The 16,932-nt window shown below is 48.8% G+C and overlaps 1 protein-coding gene and 1 long non-coding RNA gene across 12 annotated transcripts in view; one reads left to right on the top strand and one right to left on the bottom strand.

Annotated features, from left to right (window-relative positions):
• Positions 1–5,560, top strand: part of LOC109372184 (uncharacterized) — a 69,051-nt gene extending 63,491 nt beyond the window's left edge. The window contains exons 4-5 of one of the 2 annotated variants that reach the window (XR_002122012.1): positions 4,685–5,035; positions 5,431–5,560. This is a non-coding gene — a long non-coding RNA (uncharacterized LOC109372184). Of the gene's footprint in view, positions 1–4,684 lie in introns of both variants that reach the window. The other variant, XR_002122011.1, reaches the window with a different exon arrangement.
• TRPM1 (transient receptor potential cation channel subfamily M member 1) overlaps positions 1–16,932 on the bottom strand; it is an 86,521-nt gene that overhangs the window by 54,324 nt on the left and 15,265 nt on the right. The window lies entirely within an intron of this gene.

Raw genomic sequence — 16,932 nt, 5'->3', positions numbered from 1 at the left:
AGGCCTTCCCAACAAGGTCAAGTCAAGGACAGAGGCTGCTTTTCTTGCTCCACAAAGAGTCCTGGCCCCAGTCCCGGCCTTACAGAGGCAGTCCAATCTGGGTCTTTCGTCCTCCTGGAAGAGCTTGTGAGCTCCACCCAAAGAGCGCCTTTCTGGGGAAATCTCAGAGTCAGCTGGTCACTTGGCTTCTTTTTTAATAATGGGAATGACTAGAATTCTAAGCCTTCCCCAGGGGCCTTCAAAGGGCAGCGCCGTACACTTTTCTCTCCAAATCATTAAATGAGAAGAAGATGGGAGCATCAGTCCAGAGGAGAGAACTCAGAACTGAGCCTCTGAGGCCCTTGCCCCAGTCCTTCCTAGGGGGGATGTTCTAACAATCCGTGCAAAAGCCTAATGGAGCGTTTTCTGCCCGGAAAGAAAGCGTGTTTGCCGTTTTGCATCTCACTCCTCACCTCTCAGAGAAGCTGGGAGTGCATCCTCTATTTATTTTTATATTTTTTGGAGAAACATAGAGTTCACAGTATTTGGACTATATGCCTTTGGCTAAAGAAGAAAGAACTTTCAATAAATAGTGAACGCCTGTGAGAAAGCTACCTTTTCGCAGAGACACTGGATTCTAGGACTGAACAAACAAATCAATATATTGTGTAAGGGAGTTGGGTTTCTCCGTGTTGGCGAAGGGCGTTAACAAACATGGAAAGTGGGGAAGGTCAGAATGAATCCCTGTAGCACTGGACTGAAATGAAAATTATCAATAGGAACCCATGGTTTGTAACACGTAGAGACAGATACAAAAACAGATATAGATAGAGGCGTGTGTGGTCCCTCTCTCTACACACAGACACACACACCACACAAGTATTTATGACATATCATGTTCGTTATATATTGCTTAACATAGCCAATTGCCCCAAAACTTAGTGGCTGAAAACAATAAACATTTATTGTCACAGTTTCTGTGGACCTGGGATTGGATGTGGCTTAGCTGGGCGCCCCTGACTCTGGGTGACTCACAAGGATTCAACCAGCTCTGGGTGAGGGCCCAGGTCTCATCTGAAGGACGCTGACTGGGGAAGGTCCACGTCTAAGCTCACTCACGGGGTCGTCGGTGAGAGTCAGTTCCTCTCCAGCATTGTTGGCTCAGTGCACCCCCTCCGTTCCTTGCCACGTGAGCCTCTAAGTAGGGCGGCCCACATCGTGTCAGGTGACCTCCATCAGAGTCAGGGACACAAGAGGTATGCACCACGGAAGCCAAGGCCTCTTTACAACGTGATTTCTGAAGTGACATCGCATCACTTTTGCCATGTTCTGTTCATCAGAAGCAAGTCACTCAGTCCAGCCCACACTCAAGGGGAGAGATGACTGCAGTGTAAGTGCCCAGCATTACGCTTTTGATTGCTGAGGCATCTGTTTCAGAAGACATCTCAAGTGAACATACGGCCACAGTTGCTAGCGATGCCATCGGATAAGGAACTAGGCAGCTCCACCCAAAAATATTCCTCTTTCAGAAACCCCTGGGTGACCTGGACTACTGACCAGTTGAGTAACCCCTCTTCTCCTTTCTCATGCCCTAATTCCAACTTTTAGGCTTTAAATTAGCCAATAGAGATGGACCACTGAAACCCCAGACACCCCACCCTGGGGCCTCACAGAGGCAGAGCCCCAGGTCTGGGCTCCCTGCCCCTCTCTCTCCTGTGCCTTCACTGTGAGGCCTTCGGAGTGCCCTGTACACTCTGGGACCTGTGACTTGTCTTTCAACGTTCCCTTGGGTTTTGCTGAAGTGCATCTTGCATTCATAAGAACCACAAGGGCTGGTCCAGACACCACATTCGTCCCAGAGGGGAAATACATATGAGTAGCACAGGCCCAGGCGAGAGCCTCAGACATTCTTAGCTGAGAGCATCACTATCAATAGGCTGGGACCAACAACAGTTATACAGGCATGGATGTCAGCAGGCTGGCATCATGGGGGTCACATGTCCATCACGCATATATATCTATGTCTGTGTGCAACCCATTCAAGTATTTCCTGGCTCTACCTACTGACAGGGCCTAGCAGCAATAACCTTCTAACTGCAGTAAATACATTTAGTGCTCAAATATTGGTTTCCAAATAGCATTCTCCACTAAAAGGAGCCAGGGCTCCTTGGAGAAATGACAGAGTCCAGGACTGAGGCAGGGAAAGTACCAGAAGAACCTGGAACATCTTGTGCCAGAAAGTGAAGAAGTGGAAACTTATCAAAAAAACACAGGAGCCACTCAAAGGGGCCCCCACAGGCTTTATCTGGGGTAATTTGAGCATGGAAAGAAATGATCACAATAAAGAATTTTAACCCTTTCCCTGAACTAAGGACCCATGAATCCACACTGATATAAATCACACATATATAAAAACATAGGGGAGATGGAAAAGCTTTTTTTTTCCCATGGAAAGTCATGTCATAAATGCAGAAGGAATGGTGGAATTAGAAAATTACCATTTGGCAACCATCAGGAATATTTTATAAATGCTAAAAATGGTGGGTAAAATTTGAAGAGTCACACTTATATAATCTCAAAGTATCTCACATATTCTGTTTTTTGGATTCCACATATAAGTGAGATCATATGGTATTTGTCTTTCTCAGTGTGACTTATTTCACTTAGCATAATACCCTCTAGGTCCACCCACGGTGTTGTAAATGGTAACATTTCATTCTTTTTAATGGCAGAGTAATACTCCATTGTATAAATGTACCGCAGTTTCTTTATCCAGTCATCTGTTGAGGGGCATTTCGGTTGTTTCCATATCTTGGCTATTATGAATAGCGCTGCAATAAATATAGGGGTTTCTTCGGATGAAGGGATTAGGAAGAACAAATTGGTAGTTACAAAATAGTCACAAGGATGTGAAACATAGTATGGAAAATATAGTCAATAATATTGTAAAAACTATATATAGTGTCAGATGGGTACGAGACTTACCAGGGGGATCACTTCATAAATACCTAACTGCTACACTGTACACCTGAAACTAATAAAAAATAACAGAATATCAAATATATATAGTCACAGGATGTAAAGTACAGGACAGGGAATATAAACATAATCAGTGGTATTGGAATAGCTATGTACAGTGTCGGATGGGTAGTAAACTTGTTGGGGTTATCGTTTTCTGAGGGGTGTGAATGTCTAATCACTGTGTTGTTTTGTACACCTGAAACTAATTTTAAAAATTAAAATAAAATGATTAAAAAGTATCTCCTATAGATACTTATTAATTCCAAAGGGGAAATTAGTAACTTGACAATGGAGAGAAATCTGGTGAACACCACTTACAACAACGTGGGTATCACCAGGACTGGAACAAATATTCGCCATGAGCTTTCTAATAAAATGCACTGAAAAGAACAAAAATGCCAAAAATGCATAACCTGAATCTAATCAGGAGTAAACGTCAGACAACCCAAACTGAGGGCCATTCCACAAAACAGCCAACCTATACTCTTCCAAACAGTCCAGGCCATGAAAGAAAAGGGAAGATTGGGGAATGGGTCAAGAGGCTATAGCCACATGACTGCGGAATGCCCTTGGACCTCTAGGTCCCACCCTGTAGGCCCCGCCCCTCCATCTCAGTCCCACCCACTACTCCCTTCTAAGCCCCGCCCCCTTTGCCTGTGCTATAGGCCCTTCCTCTCAGCCCCCTGGAGTAAGGAACCAGCAAGTAGCCATCTCCCAGGAAACTGCGTGGGAAATCAGAAAACATTGTCCAGCCCCCTGAACAACAAGCTCAGGCCCCACATCATCAAAAGGGGGAAATGTCACCTGCCCTACAGGCCTGAATACGCTGAAGTGGGTGAACAGCTTGAAAAGCAGTGATGAACCTCTCGTTTTATTAATATCTATTGTGTCACAGGTGGCGTTTAAATACCTCTGTCACGGACTGTCCCCAGTCTCCTTATCTGTGACCCCTTCAGGAACACTGGCCTTGCCTCTTGTCCCCCAAACCCAGGAGGGGGCTTCTCAGAGATCCCAGCGCCAGCCCTTGCTGACGTCCATATCCCGCACCAGGCTTAACCCCCTTCCCTCTGCTTCACTGAAAATCCTTTTTTTTTTCTTTCCCTAATGAAAAAGCTAGCATGTGACTAACATACTTTCTCTAGTGGGAAAAAGTACTTTGCATTAGTATTAACAATGGATTGTTCAAAAAGTTTATCTAAGAAGACTATCCTGGGGCGGCTGGTTAGCTCAGGTGGTTAGAGCGCAGGCTCATGACACCAAGGTTGCCAGTTCAATCCCCACATGGAGCAAGGAGCTGCACCCTCCACAACTAGATTGAAACATCTACTTGACTTGGAGCTGATGGGTCCTGGAAAAACACACTGTTCCCCAATAAAATTTCTAAAAAGAAAAAAAAAAAGAAAGAAAGACTATCCTCAGTTCAAAATTCCAAGTTACTGCTGAGTCTCCAGAAATGTTCTAGAATCTCCTGAGGACAAAGAGGTCCAAGAGACACTCTTTGCCTTCAGGTTTCTTTGGGGAAGCGACACATAAATCACGCCCTCATAGTGGTCCAGCCTCCGTTCAAATGTGCCCTCCTCAGGGAGGCTGACTCCCACGTCACCGCAACTCTGCTTCCTGGGCCTCGTACACTTCATCCTACTGGTGTCCTCTCTCTCTCTCCTGTCCCCCTCTCCTCCCATAGCAGCCACCAGCAGCCCTGTTCAGTTCTCTGCTGTATCCCGGGGCCTCGAGTGCTTGGCAGAGAGGAGGAACTCAGCATCCGGTAATGAAATGGCTCGGTCAAGGCAGAAAGCCTGGATGGCACATGGCCACGCTGCTCAGCTCTTATCAGCACCGTCCACAACAGCCCTGTCCCTCAGGCCCACGCCTGCCCCGTGGAGCAACACATGACACAGAAGGATGGTCACCCAGGTCTCGGGGCTCAGCCTCCTGAGTGGCTGCTCAGTGATGCAGGGGAAAGGCAGTGATGCAGGGGAGGACCCCTTAGTCCAACAGTCCTCCCGCCATACTCACAGGGCTGAGTCATGCCAAGGTAATGACAGAGCTTGGAGACCTTGCAAAGCATGTCCTTGTGAAATGAAAGGACACCAGAGCTTTCTGTGGTTCATTATAAACCCTTTATATCCTCCACCCACATTAGGTTAGACAGGCCAGGATGGTAGAGAACAGACGGAGTGTCACCGGAGCCTTCATGTGCCTGCGAGGGGCCACGCCAGGCTGTGGGACGGACGTCAGAGGGGATAGTGGGCTGAAGAGCTGGGAACTGGGGCAGCCAGCTTGTTTGGGTTTTTCGTTTTTGTGTTTGGTAAAGAAAGGAAAAAAAGAAAGAAACATCTACTACAAACATGGCCAAGGTAACCTTTGCACAGCCTGGACAGCGGTCACCCACATGCTCGTTGTCCTGTTATTCTCTGGATTTTTAAATAGATTGAGAGTGAAGGGAGTGAGGAAGTGTACACAGCCAGTACTAACCCCTGGGAGAAGTGCCCCATGAAGAGGAGCTGAGAAGGGATCACAAGAAGTCAGGAAAATGTGACATTCTGGGACACATCCACACAGGTGGGGATGACCCTCTAATGAGGGGTGCAGGGGGCAGCAGGAGGCTGCAGGGGGACAGCCCTGAGAAGGCTGGGGCTGGGATGGGAGGACGAGGGGGTGGGAGGACGAGGGGGTAGGAGGGCGGGGACTGGGTGATGGGGCGTGGCTTTGGGCCTGGGCAGCTGCAACCACCGGAAGTGGCTGTGAAACGTAAGAGCTGGTTTACTGCTAAGCTAGTCTCTGTTTACTCAATGGCCTTATTTCTTGAGCCAAAATTAACAGCAAACCCCACAGTGAAATGAGTGATTTGTGCACCAGTTTAGCCGAAAGAAACCGCTTGTCTCGTGTCTATTTAGAGCAGACGCCTCTCACTGTCATCCCGCAGCTGGCTGTGGCCCACACATAGACTTGGTTTGACCCTTGGTATACAGAGAAAATTGCTGCCATTATCCCCCAAGAGGGCGAGTGCGGGTGAGCATCTCGACTTCTGGCTTCTCTGGGAGCCGTGGGGATTTGGAAACTCTGGCTGACGTCCTGGGATGCACAGCTGCAGGTGGCTGTGGGTCCCCACACACCAGACCTGCCCTTGCCTGCCTGCTGGGGGCACCTGTGGGCCCCACCTGGAGCAGCACCTGCCCGCCCAAGGCCTACACAAACCACCCCTGTGTGCACAAAGGAGTGAAACCCACAGCATCCCTTCCTGCTCCCCCCCCCCCTGCCACCCCGCACACATTTCCCCACGCAGGAGGAGGCTCTGGTGGCATCTGGATGGTTGGCTAGACTCCCGGCTCTGGCCCCTCTGGGAGACTGGGGCCAGACAGACCCCGCCTCACTGCCCCACACAGCAAGGAGGCCAGGTGGGAGCCCCAGGCTGAGGACAACCGTGCAGCCCCTCCCCTCGCCGGGCCGGTTTTCACATGTGCAAAATGAGGATGATAACACGAGACTCAAATCAAGCAGTGTTTGGAAAAGCTCTGAGACCGAACTTCCTGTGCACGGTCATCACAGTCCCGGGAGGTGACAGGGTTGGCCTGCAGGAAAGGCTGGGGGTTGGTGCAGCCCACCACCCACCTGGCCAGGGGTCCCCTTCTCCCGGGCCTCCAGCTCTCTTCTATCCAGGGACCCTCCCTGGGACACTCATCAGTCCTCCAGACGGGACCCTGGAACCAGCGCAGGATGTTTAGGCCAAAGGAAATGACCTTCTTTGTACTGAACTTTCTTTGTCAAAAATTGAGTCCCAATCCACATACCCTAAAATTCTCCTTCTAATGTGTGCAGTCAGGGGAATTCAGTTATTCCCATCACCACTATCTAATCCCAGAGCATTTTCATCATCCCTAAAAAACAGTCCTATACCCATTCGCAGTCTCTTCTCCTGCCCACCCCCAGTCCCTGACTGCCACTGTGTGGCCTTTAGTGTCTAGCTTCTCTCACTGAGCATAATGTGTTCGAGATTCATCCATGTTGTAGCGAGTGTCAGTGCTTTGTCCCTTTTTATGCCTCAGTCATAGTCCACTGCCCAAATTCCTCAGCTGATGGACATCTGGGCTGTAGCTACTCTTTGGCTATTGCAAAAAAATGCTGCTATGAAGGTATTTCTCTTTTTAAAGGCAACACTGGGTGAGGCCAGAAAAAAGAAAGGAAATTCATGAACTCATGAACTTCGTCATTGCAATAGGGGATGCAGACTTTTTTCCTTTAATTTCTGCACTCCCCATATGGTTTTTAATTGTCTAAGGAAAAATAGAATGGATTTCAAAAAGAAAAAGAGAATGTGTCCAGGGTACCCGGCCAATGTGCAGAGTCTCTGAGCCCAGGGTCTCCCACCTGCATCCGGCTCTGAGGGGCCAGCCTCGTGGTGACAACCTTGGTGGCTTTGCAGTATCGCTAGCATTTTAATCTTCCAATAACACGACTGGCTGCCATGCTGCCATCTTGGATCTATGCGTATTTTAAGCTGCAAATAACGAAACCATAGGACCCATCTTGTAACTAATAGTTTACTTCACGATTACAAAAAGATCATATTTTTATTCTGCATTTGTAGTAAGAAAGTTGCAATAGACTGAATGCTTGTGTTCCCCCAAATTCATATGTTGAAATCCTAACCCTGATGGAGGGTATTAGGAGGATGTCATGAGGATGGAGCCCTCATGAATAGAATTAGTACCCTCATATAGGAGACCCCAGAGGGGTCTCTTGCCCCTTCCACCACGTCAGAAGACAAGAAGAAGATACCGATCTATGAACCAGGAAGTGGGCCCTCACCAGACACCACACCTGCCTGCGCCTTGATCTTGGCCTTCCAGCCTCCAGAACTATGAGAAATAAATTTCTGTTGTTTATAAGCTGCCCTGTCTACACTGTCCTGTTACAGCAGCCCAAACAGACTAAGACAAAAGTCTTACCAGAATTCAGAGTGCAGGTTTCATCAGCGTTGTCTGGGCCTTGCTGTTAAAATATGAGCACATGCCCATTTGTTTTTGGAATACCCATTCTTAATGCAGTCAAATCATACAAAACCAGGTCTAATTCCAGGTGGTACTGGCCTGATGCCAGCTACGATTAGCACACAAGCTGTCTTCCAGGACAACGGCCTCATCGTAAGTGAGGGGGCTGCTGACCTCTGCGTAGAATGCAGGGTGGTTATTAGCCCTGAGCAAGTGCAAACAGTCAAGTAAGAGGGAAAAACCAAACAAAACAAAAGAAAAGGAAGGCCACATCAGAGCAGCACAGATACTATTTAATTATACAGCTGAGCGGCCACACAGACAGCTGCGGACTTGGGCTGCTGTGTCTTTGATATTTGCCCCTTGTTTTTAAGACTCAATGGGGAAGGCCTCCAGGTGCCACAGATGAAACAAGCTGGTCACAGAAGGACAAAGCCTGTCTGACGCCACTTCTGTGAGGATCCCAAAGGAGTCACATTCACATAGACAAAAAGTAGGGTGGTGGGTGCCAAGCTCTGGGAGGGGAACGGGGAGCCAGGGTTTAATGGATGCAGAGTCTCAGTTTGGGAAAATGAAGAAGTTCTGGGGACAGATGGAGGTGATGGTGATAGAACAATGTGAGTGTACCTGATGCCACTGAACTGTGCATTAAAAATGGTTAAAATAGGGGCCGGCTGAGTGGCGCATTGGTTCAGAGCTGGCTTGGGACACCAGCTCTGAGCAGCAGGGCCCCAGTTCGGATCCCACATGAGGGCCAGTGACGCTGTGCTCTCTACAGCTAAGATGCTAAACAACAGCTCGACCTGGAGCTGGGCTACCATGAGTCACCAGCGATGGTGTAGGCTGCAGCGGGGCTGCAGTGGGCTGCCATAAGCTACTGTGTGTAGCCAGCAGCTAGCATGAGTGGCCAGCAGCTGGCGTGAGCTGCCAAGAGCCGCCGTGAGCGGCTGTCCAGAGGCTGGCGACCCATCTGCCTCGCCCGGGAAGAGCACAATGATAATACCAACATGGGCCAGTGAAGCACCGTCCTCTGCAGCTAGACTGAAGAACAAAAGGACAGCAACTTGTCTTTTCCCCCTCCCTCGATTCCCCAATAAAATCTTTAAAAAAAAAAAGGTTGAAATGGTAAATTTCATGTTATGTGTATTTTACCACAATTAAGTGTAATTGGTTAAAAATGCTGATCCCTGGGCTCCCCTCCAGGCCCCAGAATCAGAATCACGGTGAGGGAATCTGTATTTTAATAAGCTTTGAGGTCCACTGTCCATGCCGCAGCTTCCTGCCACTCTGTTTAGGTCCTTCCAGGCCAGACCTGTTGAGGAACTGCAAGTTCACAGTGTAGGGGAGACAGGTCAGAGCAGAGGCCTCTGATGGCCGTGCTGGCACCTGGGCCCCAGGGGAAGAAGTCAGGGCTCAGAAGCTGCCCAACAGGCACAATACTGCTGGGCCTGGTGCACCTTTATCGGGTGATGGGCACAGGTTAGGGTGAGGCCAGTAAGGCACTCACCTTGAGGTGCCCAAAATTAAGTAACCAAGATAAATAATGCTTCATAAAATAATAAAATCAATGCAAAAACCCACAGTGAACAATATCAAAATTTTACACAGGCTATTGTTGCTTGTTTAATGACCTTTGTTATTGTGCCAAGGTCATTTCCAATCAACTCACTGAAAGGTCATTTCAATCGGTGCTTAGGTTGTGCAGCTAGCATGCCCCCACCAGGGAGTTGTATGAGGGCTGACAGTGGCATGCCAGCAGGTTGGTCAGTGTGAGGCTTTATATATAGTCGTGTTTTTTTGTCACAAAGTGCATATTAACTTTTTCCAAGGAGTTCAAAACATGGGAGGATATCTGGGTGAGTGTATATAGGGTGCACGTGGTTCTGCTCTCAGGTTGACGCCCAGTGTTTGTGCACACATGCCCCCAGAGACCCCACACACATGCTCATAGCTGCACTGCCGTGGGGTCCCAACACACAGCAGCCCGGAGGCCCAGCTGCAGTGGGTCCTACGAGTACATCACCGGAGAGTCACACAAGGGATATATAAAGCAACAGAAACAGAAAAACTACAACGACCATAACATAACACAGAGCAAAAGAAACAAGGACACACAGTGTGATCCTATATACATAAAGTTTGAAAGCAGGCAAATGCATCAAAACAACGCACTGTTTAGGGGTACAAAGTAAAACAATAGCAAAGCTCCCAAAGAATCCACATGAAAGCTAATGGGGCTAATAAACGAATTCAGCAGAGTTGCAGGGTACAGGGTCACACACAAACATCAGCTGTGTCCCCAAACACCAGCAGTGAACAACCCAGAATGGACATTAAGAAAACAATTCCATGTATAATAGCATCGAGAAGAATAAAATATCTAGGAATAAATTTAAACAAAAAGGAGAAAGACTTATACGCTGCAAAGTGACTGTGATGTCTGCCAGGGCCACCAGGGAGGGGAAGGAACTGGGCAGCATGCCAGCGGGGACATAGAGCAAAACCCAGGTGTCTGACACAGCTCAAAGGATGCAGCTCCACCTGGGCAGGTGGCCCTCCCCCACCTGCCACTCATGCAGCAGAGGGAGGGGCTGGAACCACCACCACCTGAACCCTAGACTGGGGCACTTAAGAGCCAAGGAGAATATCCAGCCCAACACTTTGGTTTTACTTCTAAGGAAACCGAGGTCTTAACCAAACCCCAAGGCTAGTTGGTGGCTGGCATGGCTGAGAGCTAACTCCCTTTGTCACACACTCCCAGAAGCATGTTTCTGGAGGGGAATTGGGCAGTATCTGTCCCAGACTCCAGGACCCTTGGGCCCAGCACTCTCACATCTCCCGATCTCCTATCTTAAAACACTTTGCCACTTACACAGGCCATATATGGAGCTTTACTGCAAAACATTTGAACTGAGTGAAAAATTGGAAACCTCATTGGGGACTGGTTAAACCAACCACGATGTACCAAGTCATGGACTCTGCAACTAAGAACTCTAAGTTCTAAAGTGTAACTACCTCTGTTATTAGACAGAAAAAGAACTTGCAGTAAGATGTTTCTGGCATGACCAGCTGTACAAGAACAAATCTTGCTATGCCAAGGTTGGAGCTGTGAGGTCCAACATGGTGGCCACCAGCAACATATGGTGATCAAAGCCGGGAGGTGAGGCAGTCTGAACTGAGATGTGCCGTGAGCATGAGGGTGAGACAGCAAACTGCCATCGCTATGTCTAACAAAGACTCAGAAGAAGGCATTTGGCAGGAATTCGAAGACTTACCACAAAAGGAAGACATTAAATACCTCATTAACAAGATTTTTATATTGACTACACTTGAAATGATATTTTGGATGTCTCGAGTTATGTAAGTTGTAGCATTAATTTCACCTATTTGCTTTTACTTTTTTTTTTTTTTAAAGATTTTTATTGGGGAATTGGGGGGATGGGAACAGTGCTGGGGAATTGGGGGAAGGGGAACAGACAAGTTGCTGTCGATTTGTTGTTCAGTCTAGTTGTGGAGGACGTTGCTTCACTGGCCCAAGTTGGCACCATCATTGCACTCTTCCCAGGAGAGGCAGATCAGTCGCCGGCTTCAGGACGGCCGCTCACTGCGGCTGCTGGCCACTCACGCTGGCTGCTGGCTATGTACGGTAGCCCATGGCAACCCACTGCCACAGGGGCTGCAGCCTACGCCGTCGCCAGCGACTCACAGCAGCCCAGCTCCAGGTTGAGCTGTTGTTCAGCATCTTAGCTGTGGAGGGCAGTGTCACTGGCCCTCATATGTGGGATCCGAACCGGGGTCCTCTGGCATCCCAAGCCAGTTCTTAACCATTGCGCCACTCGGCCGGCCCTGCTTTTACTTTTTTAAACGTGGCTGCTCTACAGTTTAAAATTACGTCTGCAGTTCAAGGGACTGGGACGCCCTGGTGGAGAACAACAGAACCACTACACGAGGTCGGCAGTGGGGGTGGGGATTAGAAGTGTGTAAAGCAGGTTTGGCTCTCTTGCAGGGTTGTACAACTTTACACATTCCTATGTTACCTTTACAACCATCAACAAACAAAAAGGGACCCTGTTGCCAAGGTCCCTGGGCGGCATGCTTTCCACCTCACCACGCCTGACGAATGCGCCTGCTCCGGTGCCCTGTCTCCAGGGAGAGAGGCCACCTGCCAATTCAGCATACATTTTACCTCGGGGCATATCAGTATAACCAACCCTTGGGGAACAAGGACACAGGACATGCTGTCTTTGCCATGTTTATGGGGAGGGCACCCCAGCTGGGGTGGAGGCTAGAAGCAGTGGGGACAGGGAGGGGGACACACAGCATAGAGAAGGCTGGGGAGGGGGCACTGTGGGCTGCCATTAGCTCGTGTTCCTAAAGCCATCTCCAGCATCATAAATGCATTCCTCCGCATGCTCCGATGGCAATTGAAGCTACAGTTTCTGGAAAAGAGCAGGATAAATTCTAGTAGGTGTTTTCTATGGGAGCCTATGTGTGTGTGTCTGGGGCAATGGACCAGTTCATTTCCTGGACCCTGGTGGCTCCCAGTGGAATATTGTAATTAATCCACTGATTGTTGAGTCTAACAATAGAGCTAGGAAAAGAGGGGCATGACAGGTACCGGCTAGTCAGATCCCTTTGCATACCAGCATGTCACCGGCTACTGTCTTTTAAATGGGGTGTTATGACACTGAACCCCATTAATGTCTGGGTCAGAGAAGGCATTGGAATATTGGGTCTCATTATTCCCCAGGGTGAGGGTTTCTGTTTTCCCAGGTTCAGAATTTACACACACACACACACACACACACACACACACACACACACACACACACACATATTATAGGACATCTTGAAAACATTTTCAACCACAGCAAAAAAGAATTTTCTGAAAATATCTAGTGCCCCAAGAAGATTATAAATTCATAGAAAGTCTGTTTCGTTTTCACTTAGTTTACAATAGAATGAAGGTGACATTCCTTTTCTTATACTTATCAACTTTGCAAAGCAAATCAATGAGGTTGCAAACAGCCAAACCAAATCAAATTCCAGACTTCTACAAAATAACCAATAAAACATAAGCAATTATAGCAAACACATTCAACATTGGTTGATGTTTCCACTGACGTTTTCTGGGGCAAATACACTGCATGGAGTGGCCAGTTCATGCTACAAATATCATTGTAAATTCCATGGATTAAAAAGTGCTGCTAGATAGCCTGCAAAACGATATTTGGGGAACATTCCAGAAGGCAATCCTTCCGTAAAATGACACCTGTATTATTTAAGTGCACTCCCAGAGAGCCCAGACTCCTCTTCTAATCCCTCCCTCATATGTAATTCACACAGAACAAATGTGTCTCATCTTTCTTCTCCCCACCTCACCCCCCCACCTTCGCTCTCAGTTCTTATTCCTGGTCAATCCATAAACAATTCCTGCAAATATTTTCATTCTCCCCCACCTCCCCACTATTTCAGCTAACGTTTTGCTAAGGTGTTTAAAAAAAAAGATATAATATCTGGTAACAGAAAGAACATGTAAAGAATATTCTTATAGAAAATTATTAAAGTAAAAAGAAAGGAAATGTACAAAGAAAACATCACCCCTAAGGCTTTCATCCTAAAAGGATCATGGATCGCATGTCAGTGGATTTCTAGGCTTTTTTCTATGACTAGATGCGTGTGTGTGTGTGTGTGTGTGTGTGGTGAAAAATGTGATCTTCTGCACATTGTCATTATACACTATCTGTCATTTTTAACATGACCACTTTATATTTCATCCTGTGGATGGCTTGTGATTTAAGTTCCCAGTTCTCCATATTGGATGTTTGGGTGCTTGTCTGTGTTTCACTGTGGTAAACAATGCTGTGTAAGTTTTGGCTTACCTTTGAGACTGTTTCCTTAGGATGGACCTCTAGACGTGGAATTTCTGGACTTTGGCACAGATTCCTGATCTGCCTTCCAGGAACCAGCCCCCACGCCCACTGGCGGGGAGCAGACACCTCAATTTCCCTCACAGCCCTGTGTTGTATAAGCCATCTTTCCCCCAAGGTTTTAATTAATCGTTAAAATGTCACCTGAGAAAGGTCTACAGGTGGTCTAAACCCCTTCCCTCCCTGAGGACTTCAGCATTTTCTAGGGCTCCCGGGGAAGAGGCCCACTCTCCAGGAAGCCAAGGAACGGAGGTAAGGTGCTAAGGGTGACAGGCAAGGAGGCCAGCGTGGAGCTGGGGCATTTAGAAGGCAGCCCCGAGGAGTCTCCACATGTTGGAGTGGGCAGTGGCTGGCTGACACAGGGTTTGTCCCCTCAGGAACTCCTCTTGCGTCCCATTGGCTGAACATGGACCCACCAGCCATCCCCACAGGGCCCTGTGCAGCCAGATTCAGCAGGAGAGGAGCTAGAGGGCCTTGGCAGGCGGACCCTGCACCTGAGCCTAGCCACACCTGAGCCTAGCGCACCTGAGCTTACCTGCAGCAGTAGCAGCGCAGGGAGGGGTAGCCTGGCCTCCTCCAGCCTCCTCTAGCCTCCTCCAGGGTTCCCCCAGGAAGCTGGCTGAGAAGGGACCCACCCTTTAAGAGAAGCAGGCCACATGAAGAGCATGTGAGAGCCTGTGCCCAGCCCTCATGATCCCCATGAGCCCATGGCCCCGTGACCGTGCGTCCAGGCCAGAAAGGAAAGCAGGGCCCCAGCTGACAGGCTGCCCCATGTGGGATCCTGGGGAGAGATGGGGGAGCTACAACTGCTCTTTGAAGTGACTTCCCCTCCCCCGGCATTCCCTTCCCTGCTAGAAATGTCAGTGTGGTTTGCATAATTGAGACAATTGGACATAATCAGTCTTTCAAAAGCCCCTTGTGAGACGGGCAGTGCCCGGGCCCTGGGGAGCTGGGAGAAGGCAGCACATGGCATTTATCTTCCCTAATCCCTTTACAAGTCATCTGAGGCTGGGCCAGAAGGCAAGGTGAACACCGCCATGAACGCAGCGTGAGTGCCACCTGACTCTCGTCCGTGTTTGCATGCTTCGACTCCCCACTGTCCCCACTCCACCAGCAGCCTGCATGACCTGTATCCACAGTCACTCCAAAATTGCCACACTAGGAGCTTTGTGGGTTTACTGTGACAGTATGCATGGTTATTGCAGCCTTCAGTGGATGTTAGGAAAGGAAAACCACCTGAAATCCTCCTGTACGCGACCCTCTGTGCAGGGGTTCAGGTCTCCACACACACCTGGGATTCCCCCGCATGGGCTGCCTCCCTCCTCTCACAGAGACACAGACAGGCTGGATGCAAGGGCAGTCAGGACCCTTTCCACTCTAGGTGAGGGCTCTGAGGCTCCTGAGTGGCTGACCTGCTCAGAGCAGGTGTGAGGAGCAGTGGAAACTGGCCCAGGTGGCCATGCTCTCCCTATGGAGCCCAGGGGTGGGGCGCGATCTGAGCCTGGGACCGTGCCCCACTCCCAGCTGCAGGAGGTCATGCCTACGCCTGGATGACACCCAGGAGCCTCTCAACTCCGGAGGTGCACGCAGGATGGTGCAGGTGGGCTGGGCCATTTTTGGGGGAGGGGGTCCGTCCTTCGCTTTCATCAGCTCCTCTCAGGTCTGTGCCCATCGAGGGTTGACAACCTTGTCCCAGCAGAGTGGGCGCACGGGGCCAAAGCGTGACTTCCCATGGGCTTTGCGGGCACATGGAGCCCGGGAGTGGGGCAATGCCCATCCGCAGTAGCTGTGGCCCAGGTGCAGGGTCGTTTTCCTTGCACAGTGATGGTCGTAGGCTCCAGAGGTTGGAGAGCCTCACGGCTTTTATGGGGGTTCCTCCAGGGGACTGACGGCATGCGGGGTGTGGCAGTGTTCTGGTGGCACAGTGCAGGCAGGGCGCCCCTGACATCAGCAATCAGCCTTCCCTCACGGCACCTGCCATTGGGAGGCACCAGGGCTCGCGGGTCTCTCTTTTGGGATGTTGGCCGCCTTTGATGATAATTGCCTAAAGCCGTTGAGGCCTTGCGAAATGGTGCTCTTCTCATTCTGTCACCCCTTCTTCATTTATTAGCTGGGATTCATTAATAAAGTGAAACTCCCCTGAGCAAATTGGTCACCCAGAGGCTCACAGCTCATATAGGAGAGGCAGGGGAAGGTCTCAGTTCCCAGAGCCACTAGATGGTTCCCTGCCTCGTCCCCAGGTGGCTAAAGGGGTTCTTGTTTCCGGAGCGTCAGTAGGAATTCATGGATTGAAACACATTTGATGCATTTCAACCCATGGCAGTAATTTTTCTTACTGTTGTCCAAACTGTCCCAACTTGAATCCTCCTGGGATGACACCAGGCATCTCAGCATTTGTTGCTGCCCTGAATGAAAAAATGTTTTGGATTCACCTTAGACATTTCTTGCCCTGGACCCGGACTCAGCCACTCTCCAAGGAACCCTGATTCCTTTCAGTGGGAAATGGCTTTTAGAAACCAATATCTGCTTCGGAGTTAAATTGTTTCTAGGTCTTTTCAGTGGGCAGAACTATGCATATATAATAATATACATACATAATACATAATGCAGTAATTCCATGTAATATAATAATATACAACATATAAAAGAAAACGCACCATGAGTTCATACTGATAATTTCCAATTCAAATTTAGAGACACAGGGAATTATTTACAAACATTTTTAGATAACATAGTGTTGACTTATGAGTGACTCAATGGGCAGAGCCTCTGAAATCGACAGATGGAAGTGGTAGATTAAAAAAATACATTTGCTTTGTAAATTAAACTCGTATTTCATCGAATAATGCATCTACAAATGAAGGAGGCTAGGGAGGAATTTTAAATTGTTGGTGTTATTATCAAAGATAATCATAGGGCCGGCCGAGTGGCGCGATGGTTAAGAACTCGCTTGGGATGCCAGAGGGCCCCGGTTCGGATCCCACATATGAGGGCCAGTGACACTGCCCTCT

Source organism: Hipposideros armiger, unplaced genomic scaffold, assembly GCF_001890085.2.
Source record: "Hipposideros armiger isolate ML-2016 unplaced genomic scaffold, ASM189008v1 scaffold_617, whole genome shotgun sequence".
NCBI lineage: Eukaryota > Metazoa > Chordata > Mammalia > Chiroptera > Hipposideridae > Hipposideros > Hipposideros armiger.
The sequence above is the reverse complement of the archived record's forward strand: the minus strand, read 5'-3'. Positions and strand labels throughout refer to the sequence as shown.